Here is a 9,211-nt window from a genome sequence, read left to right as displayed (position 1 = left end):
CAGCCTTTCCCACGCCCCGCCTTCCCCTCCGGCGGCAGCAGCAGGGGACTGGCCGGGCGCGCCCGCCTCTCTGGGGTCCCGGGGCGGGCGGGGGCTCTCCCCGCACGTGGCCCTCCCGAGAGCGAGCCGGGCAGGCCGTCGCCCAACCGGAGACGCGCACGCGGGCATGCCGCCTCCCGGCCGAGTCACGCCCCTTCGCCTCCCGGGCTCTTGGCCAGGCGAGGGCGTGGCTCCCCGGCGCCAGTGGCCCCCCTCACCTGGCTGGCGGGGAGCCCACCTGGACGGCACAGGTGATGGTGCCCCGGGCGGAGAGGCGGCTTCTGCCTGCCGTGAGGCCTGGCGGGGAGGGGGTCCGGCCGCTGCCTGCCCAGGGTCAGTGTTCCCTCTAAGCTGAGTTAGTGTGAGCTAGCTCACAGTTTTTTAGCCTCTGGCTCACATCTTTTTGTCTTAGCTCCGGAGCAAACTAATTTATGCAGCAGCCAAATTGCTTGCTCACAACTTTAATGCCAGTAGCTCACGAAGTAGAATTTTTGCTCACAATACTCTACAGCTTAGAGGGAACATTGCCCAGGGTTGGCCTGCTGAGGCTCCAGGGTTTGGGGAAGGGCGAGGGGGCGGGGGTCGCATCCTATCCTCCCTCTCGGCTGTGGCGTCTTGGGAGCGAAGAGTCTACTTTGTGAGCTCCTGATGCATTACAGTTGTGAGCCAGCGATGGGGCTGCTGCATCAATTAGTTTGCTCGGGAGCCCCATCCTTCCTGAGCTAAGACAATACTGTGTGAGCCGGAGGCTAAAGAACTGTGAGCTAGCTCACACTCACTCAGCTTAGAGGGAACACATCCTATGCTCCCTTCTCGGCTGTGGCGTCTTGGGAGCGAAGAGTCTACTTTGTGAGCCACTGGCATTACAGTTGTGAGCCAGCAATGGGGCCGCGGCGTAGATTCGTTTGCTGAGCCAAGGCAGAAGTCTGTGAGTCGGAGGCTAAAAAACTGCTCACACTAACTCAGCTTAGAGGGAACACTGATTGCCTCGCCTCCAACTTTGCTTCATCAGCATGTGGTGTGTGTGTGTGGGGGGGGGTTACACATCCATTCCTCAGCCCTGTTCGTTCCACCCCAACGGTCACCTGCCCAAGCAGATGCAGCCTTTCTCCTGTTAATGTTTTCTTGATTGGTCTCTGTCCTGTGGTTTCTTGTTTGGCCTCCCTGGTGTGCCCCGGACAAGGGCGATGCTGTGCTGTTCCTGGTGCTCAGGGTCTGTACGGGACACAAAGCTGGGTCCCCAGGAAGAGGCCAAAGATGGCAAGAGGGGATCCCTGACTGCCAGGGAAGTCGGCCAGAGTTCTGCCGGCAGAGGCACAGGTGTTGGTTCTGTACCTGTCCACGGGCTGAGGACGCCAGCTCGGACCCAGGCAGCGCAGTGATATCGCACAGGTGGGTGCTCAGGTTGGGTACGGGAGGAGGCCACAGGTGAGCTTGTGCCCATCGTTACCTAATACCGACACTGTTCGGGCCCGACCTGAGGGACCACCGGGGCCTGGCTCGCTCTTGGACACAGGCAGCCCTCCAGGTACTGCCCTGGTCAGCAGAAGGTCCAGCCTGCCCCTCCCTACCTGGGTTTTTCTCCACTGGGATTAGAGACCCTGCTCTGCTTGGCCGCTTTCCATTTGGTCAACCTGGAGAGGTACTGGAGAGCGGGAGGGGCCGTGGCTCAGTGGTAGCGCCTCTGCTTGGCACATAGAAGGCCCCAGGTTCAATCCCCGGCATCTCCACGTAAAAAGGACCAGGCAGGAGGAGATGGGAAAAATCTTTGAGACTGTGGGGAGACGCTGCTGGTCTGAATAGACGATACCGACCTTGACGGCCCGGTATGAGGCAGCTTCATGTGTGATGGGGAAGATTCGCATCCGAGTCTGTGTAGATCCTTTGCACACAGTGCCCAAAAATTCCAGGTGCCATCAGGAGGTCCAGCAGTGGGGCCAGGACACTAGAAGCCCTCCCACTGTGCCCCCCCAAGCACCAAGAATACAGAGCATCCCTTGCCCCAGACCCAGAGTTCCTACCTATACCTTGTGGCTAATAGGGGCCACTGATGGACCTCTGCTCCAGATGTTTATCCAATTCCCTCTTGAAGCTGTCCATGCTTGTAGCTGCCACCACCTCCTGTGGCAGTGAATTCCAAGTGTTAATCACTCTTTGGGTGAAGAAGGACTTCCTGCTCAGCAATTTCACGGAGTGCCCACAAGGAGTTCTTGTATTGTGAGAAAGGGAGAAAAGGACTTCTTTCTCGACCTGCTATGTCCCATACATCATCTTGTAAACCTCGATCAGGTCACCCCTCAGCCGTCGTTTCTCCAAGCTGAAGAACCCCAAGTGAACATAAGAACATAAGAGATGCCAATGTTGGATCAGGCCAAAGGCCCATCCAGTCCAACACTCTGTGTCACACAGTGGCCAGAAATACCAGTGCCATCAGGAGGTCCACCAGTGGGGCCAGGACATTAGAAGCCCTCCCACTGTTGGCCCCCCCAAGCACCAAAAAGACAGAGCACCACTTGCCCTAGAGCCCCTAGCTATACCTTGTGGCTAATAGCCACTGATGGACCTCTGCTCCATATGCTTATCTAATTCCCTCTTGAAGCCGTCCATGCTTGTAGCCGCCACCACTTCCTGTGGCAGTGAATTCCACGTGTCAATCACTCTTTGGGTGAAGAAGTACTTCCTTTTATCCGTTCTAACCCGACCGCTCAGCAATTTCATGGAGTGCCCAGGAGTTCTTGTATTGTGAGAAAGGGAGAAAAGTACCTCTTTCTCTACCTGCTCTTTCCCATGCATAATCTTATGAACCTCGATCATGTCACCCCTCAGTCGTCGTTTCTCCAAGCTAAAGAGCCCCCAGCGCCTTAACCTTTCCTCATAGGGAAAGTGTTCCAACCCTTTTATCATTCGAGTTGCCCCTTTCTGCACTTTTTCCAAAGCTATAATATCCTTTGTAAGGTGTGGTGATCAGAACTGCACACAGTATTCCAAATGAGGTCTCACCATTGAGGTCTCACTATTTGTGCTTTAACCTTTCTATTTCTAACCCTTTCAAGCATTTGGGATGCGGCTCTCGTCCTATGTTTGTGTTGTATGCTAGCATCTGTATTTCAGGGGTGTTTTGTGTTGTTCATTGGGCGGGTGTCCTTGGCCGCTTCTCCCTGGTGTGAGACTTGGGTGCCCATTCCTGTGAGTTTTCAGAGAGCCAGGGGTCCCTCTGGGTCCCGTGTGTTTGGTCGCTTGACAATCTTCACAGGTTCTGTACGGGAACAGTCTGCGTCTTGTTTTCATTCTAAACCCCAGCGCTGAGTTTCCCCAGCATGTTCTGTTTAAAGGCTGCCAGTTTGAAGGGGAGCTGTGGGGAAAGAGGGTGGTGTAGAGGCTGGGCGGGGGGGGGGCGCTTCTGGGGAACTCTGTTTGCAGGTGGAGTTTGGGTTTTGGCAAATTTGCTAGGGAGTGCTGAGCTTTGGGGTAAACATGTAGGGTTTCTGTAATATTTGGTCTTGAGTAGGCCCCGGGATAAGCACGCTTGCAGTCTTTATGTAATGCACCGCTGCTGAACATGTGACAGTTCAGCACTACAAAGAATTAGCCACAATTATTAGCCACAAGGTATAATTAGGAACTCACAGGCTGGGGCAGGTGATGCACTGTATTCTTGGTGCTTGGGGGGGGCAACAGTGGGAGGGCTTCTAGTGTCCTGGCCCCACTGCTGGACCTCCTGATGGCACCTGGTATTTCTGGCCACTGTGTGACACAGAGTGTTGGACTGGATGGGCCATTGGCCTGATCCAACACTGGCTTCTCTCTTGTGTTCTTATGAATTGTGTTAGAGGTAAGGAGAGGGATGTTCTTCCTGGGATGGCCCATTCACACGTGTTTGCATGTTGATCTATGAAGTGCCCCAAGGGGCGGTACTTTCCCAGATGTTGTTTAACATCTGTATGTGCCCCCTTGCCCAGATGGCCCAGAGGCATGGGCTTGGGTTTCACTAGTACGTTGGGCGGCCAGTATGACTCTGCACCGGAAGATCTGGACCGGGCGTCGCAGGCCATGGCTGGTTGGCTTAGGCTGAGCCGACTGAAATCGAATCCGACGAAGACGGAGGTCCTGTGCCTGAGTCGGGGCGGTCCGGGGGTAGGGATCCCACTCCTGACCTTCGATGGGGCACAGCTGGTGGCAGCGTTAGAGGTTAGGAGCTTGAGAGTGCTCTTGGATGCCTCCTTAACATTGGAAGTCCGGGTAGCAGCCACTGCCAAGTTGGCCTTTTATAATCTTCGGCTGATTAGGCAGCTGGTTCCCTTCCTCGAGTGCAACGACTTGGCCACAGTGATCCACGCAATGGTCACTTTGAGGTTAGACTACTGTACCGCTCTCTACACGGAGCTGCCCTTGTCTCAAATCAGGAAGCTGCAGCTAGTGCAGAATGGCTGCGGCCAGGGTGCTGACAGGTCTCCCTATGCGGGAGCACATCCAGCCTGCACTGAAGGCTGCCAATAGCATACTGGATTCGTTTCAAGATTCTGGTTTTAACCTTTAAAGCCCTAGATGGTCAGGGTCCGGCATACCTAAGGGACCGCCTTTCCCCACATGTTCTCCGGAGAGCACTGTGTTCAGGGATGCAGAATCAGCTGGCCCTTCCAGGCCCAAAAGATGCCAGGCTGGCAACAACCAGGGCCAGGGCCTTCTCAGTGGCGGCTCCACACTGGTGGAATGAACTCCTAGAAGTGATCAGGACCCTGTGGGACCTTTTTACAGTTCCGCAGGGCCTGAAAGACAGAGCTCTTCCACCAGGCTTTCGATTAGGAGCCGCACGATACACTGCGGAGTGTCCCTGTGCCCTGGCATCACCATCTTCATCTCCGGCCTGTACCTTGGCTTACCACCTTGCCGCCGCACAATAAGTTGGGTGATCTGAGATGGTGTGAACGTCATCGGAACGTGCAGTTACCTAAGTTGTTTTTAAAATAACTTGCTCTCATTTTGATCAACATGTTCCAGTGCGTTGGGAGTCTTTGAAATAATTGCTATTTTATGTTTTGTTTATAAGAGGTTTTAAATGTGTTTCTATGAAAATTTATGTAAGCCTTGGCGGGGAGGGCAGGCTATGAGCCGAATTAAATGAAGAAATAATAAATAAGTCGTCGGTGCTGGGCCGGTTCAGAATTTCACCCCGACAGAGCTGTCTCTGTTGAGCTTCACGGACTGGTCTTTCGAGGGAGTGAAAGTCAATCGCACATCCTTCGTCTTGCGGGGCCCGCCGCGGCCCTTTCACCACAGGCATGGCACAGATCCTGATGCTGCGACACCCTGGCTGTGCCCATTGGCCACTGACCCGCCCACCCCGAAACGCCTTGAGAGGCTCCTGCCCGGGTGGCGTGCCATCTGCGCTCTGGGGAGCTAGGGCCATGTGAGTGTTGCACGGTGGAACCAGTTGTGCCAGCGAGCGCCTTTAGGGCAGGGATGAGCAGGAGGATGCCAGTGAGGAAACGAAAGGCGGGACAGGCGAAGGAGAAAGTTGTGGGAACGAGGCAGACGTTTCCCTTCCCTGCAAACCGGGACAAATTCCCCGGGTCCTCAAAGCCACGGGCTGGAGACCAGATTAGTGCGAGCCCTCGGACAACGTGGCGGTAGCCCTGCAAGTTAAACTTTCCCTTGGCATTTCCCTCCCAGCTCCACCGCAGCTGCTCCAAGGACCTTGTTCCCGTGACCAGCTCTCTCCGTAGCTGGTTTTTCTCCCTACAGCAAAGGTGTCGAAATCATTTGTTACAAGGGCTGGATCTGACATAAACGTCGCTTTGTCGGGCCGGGCCACGTGTGCCGTGAAATGTAATGCCAGCTACCAGAGATCTAAACATTACAAAGGACAAACCCGGTTTACAATAATATTTTTTACTCAAAATGCAAACAAAAGCAATCGATTCCTGGCAGTGAAAGCAATCTGTTTGCGGTGGAACTTACAAAAGCCCCAATAAATTTATCTAATCTTATGCAAGACTTGTTTTTTTCCATAAAACGGGGAGTACCTTACATTTAGGAGCTGCGGTGGCTCAAGTGGTTAAGACGCTGAACTGCTGGCTGTGGAAGGTCGGCAGTTCAGCAGTTCGAGACCCGGGTGCCGCATGATGGAGTGAGCTCCCGTCTCTAGTTCCAGCTCCTGCCAACCTAGCAGTTTGAAAGCAAGACATTGCAAGTAGATAAAAAGGTACCACTTCGGTGGGAAGGTAACAGCGTTCCGTGCACCTCGGTGTTTAGTCATGCCGGCCACATGACCACGGAAACGTCTTCGGACAGCGCTGGCTCTTCGGCTTTGAAACAGAGATGAGCACTGCAACCCTAGAGTTGGGTTCAACTGGCTTTCGAGCAAGGGAACCTTTACTTTACCTTACCTTACATTTCCGTACATACCAGTTGCTTGCAGGCCAGGTAGGAGCCCTGGGTGGGCCAGTTCCGGCCCCCAGCCCTTATGTTCGACACCCCTGCCCTAGATGCTTTCAGCATGAATAGCTTCCAGGCAGCGTCTGTGTGTGAAACCTTTCTGGAAGCTTCTCTTGTTTGTGGAAGTCAGCCAGTGACTAGGGCCCGAGCGCTGGTCTGTTGGAGGAACTCTGTCTGTTTGGATCGTCTGTCCTTGCATGGAGTATTTATTTATTTGATTCAATTTGTATCCCGACCTTCCCGCCAAAGCGGGCTCAGGGCGGCTTAGATTAAAAGTTAAAATACAATAAAACACAAATTCAGTGCATACAAAACACATCATAAAATTCAAATACATTGCAAGTCGCAATTCACAAATAAATACAGTTGAAGTGCTAGTGGTGCTAGCTATAGGCCACGGTGTAGCAAATCTAACAGGATGTATGGCCAGAAGAGGTTACTGTTGACATCACAGGCAGTTACTGTTGTCATAAAGGGCCTTATCCCAATTCAGCATTGTTGGCAGTGGCTCCTCATCGAAGGCCTGGGGGAAGAGCTCCGTCTCGCAGGCCCTGCGGAACTGTAAAAGGTCCCGCAGGGCCCTGATGTCTTCTGGGAGCTCGTTCCACCTGTGTGGAGCCGCCACCGAGAAGGCCCTGGACCTAGTAGAGGCCAGTTTGGCGTCCTTCGGTCCAGGGCGGGTCAGGCACTTTTGAGACCCCGATCTCAGTGCTCTCTGGGGAGCATGCGGGGAAAGGTGGTCCTTCAAGTAGGCAGGCCCAAAACCATATAGGGCTTTAGTAGTGGAACGTGGCCGCATTCCACGAAATGACCGGCGCTGCCAACCGGAATGCCCAGCTGCTCTGAACTGGACAGGAAGGGGGATGATAAAACCATGTGAAGAGGACAGGCAAGTGAGTATTTTCTTTATTTCTCTGACTAAGGGGCGTTGACTTTCGAAACGCTCAGACGCTGAAAATATCATTGGTCTCGAAGATGCTGCTGGACCGGAACCTAGCTGTTCTAGTGCAGGCTGACACAGCGACCCTACGAAACTTTATTTTTTTTGTCGTGCAGCTAGATGCCGTGGGTTCAGGTCTTACTCCTGCGGTTGCCCGAGTTTCTCACCGTGGCTTGGCAAGTCTTCTCTGCCTCAGTTTCCCGTCTGCTAAACTGAAATAGTTTCAACGCACCTTTTTAGAGAAGGGCGGGCACCGTAAGGACTGGAAAGTTATCTTGCTCATCGGAACGTGCCAGATAATTGCGACCACCCCTGTAATTTTTATTTATTTATTTAACAAGTTTATATCCCCCCCCTCCCCGCAAGCAGGCCTGAATGCTGCGTATACAGGGTGATGTTCTCATTCCTGAATTTTTCAATTCCGCTGAGGTGTAACGAGGAATTAGTGCATATTTTGCCAGGCCAGAACTGCACATCTGCACTGGGCCTGGAATAAACTCTGGCCCTTCCTTGGGCTTTAGCCCAAGGCCGTGGAAGTTGAAACCCTTTTCTTGCTCCGGGAATAGTTGGGAACTAGAAAGTGGTGGCTCAAGGGTTAAGACCAGAAGGTCTGTAGCTCGCCAGTTCGAGATCCTGGTACTGCGTAAGCACCCATCTCCGACCCCAGCTCCTGCCAACCTAGTAGTTCGAAAGCAAGACATTGCAAGTAGATAAATAGGTACCGCTTCGGTGGGAAGGGAACAGCGTTCCGTGTGCCCCGATGTTTAGTCACGCCGGCCAATGACCGCAGAGAAGTCTTCGGACAGCGCTGGCTCTTCGGCTTGGAAACGGAGATGAGCACCGCAACCCTAGAGTCGAATTCGACTGGCTTTCGAGCAAGGGAAGCCTTTACCTAGAAAGCTCTACAAATGACCCTTCCTTGTTATTAGTAAATGCAGCAAAACGCCAACCCAGGAGGACTGTTCAGTTGGTGGGGGGAGTGGAATGGGATGGAAGTTGCTGTAGACATAATCCAAGGTTGTCAGCAAGGCCGGACTCTCTGATTCCGGGGGTCCGGCAGTTGTTTATCTTGTCCATCTTTGAGAGGGGGCCCACCATTTGCCGGTGGCAGGCATCCCCTACATAAAGTACCCTTCCCCCCCCCCAAGCCTCTCCTTTGCAACCAGTTAAACATGGCTGGTAAAATCATAAGTTTTTCGGAAGAGCCCTGCTGGATCAGACCAGGGAGGGCCCATCTAGTCCAGCATCCTGCCTCACACAGGGGCCAGCCAGTTCCTCTGGAGGACCAACAGCAGGGCAGAGAGGCCAAGGCCTTCACCTGATGTTGCCTCCTGGCACTGGGATTCAGAGGTTGACTGCCTCTGAACATGGAGGTTTATCTAGTCGGGCATCCTGTCTCACGCAGTGGGCAACCAGTTTCTCTGGAGGGTCAACAACAGGGCAGAGAGAGGCCGAGGCCTTCCCCTGATAAGAAGAACCCCCCTGCTGGATCAGACCAGTGAGGGTCCATCTAGTCCAGCCTCCTGTCTCACACAGGGGCCAACCAGTTATTCCGGAGGGCGAACAGGACACAGAGGCCGAGGCCTTTCCCTGATACTGCCTTCTGGCTTTTGGGTTCAGAGGCTGACTGCCTTCGAATGTGGAGGTTCCCCTCAGTCACCGTGGCTAGTAGCCACTGATAAATCTCTCTCTTCCTCCATGAAATGATCTAATCCCCTTTTAAAGGTGTCTCTGGCTGTGGACATTGTGCCATTCCCTGTCAGCAAATTCCACATTTTAATCTGGGCCCTTGGCCAC

General features: G+C 53.7%; 1 protein-coding gene across 1 annotated transcript in view; it reads left to right on the top strand.

The window, feature by feature from the left end:
• Positions 1-1,376: 1,376 nt before the first annotated feature.
• LOC107106821 (CLOCK-interacting pacemaker-like) overlaps positions 1,377-9,211 on the top strand; it is a 29,101-nt gene continuing 21,266 nt past the window's right edge. The window contains exon 1 of the mRNA XM_015407033.1: positions 1,377-1,431. The gene's annotated coding sequence lies outside the window, so the exon portion shown is untranslated. The remainder of the gene's footprint in view (positions 1,432-9,211) is intronic.

The sequence above is a fragment of the Gekko japonicus genome, unplaced genomic scaffold (genome assembly GCF_001447785.1).
Source record: "Gekko japonicus isolate JY-2015 unplaced genomic scaffold, Gekko_japonicus_V1.1 scaffold2024, whole genome shotgun sequence".
In the NCBI taxonomy this organism is placed as follows: domain Eukaryota; kingdom Metazoa; phylum Chordata; class Lepidosauria; order Squamata; family Gekkonidae; genus Gekko; species Gekko japonicus.
The sequence above is the reverse complement of the archived record's forward strand: the minus strand, read 5'-3'. Positions and strand labels throughout refer to the sequence as shown.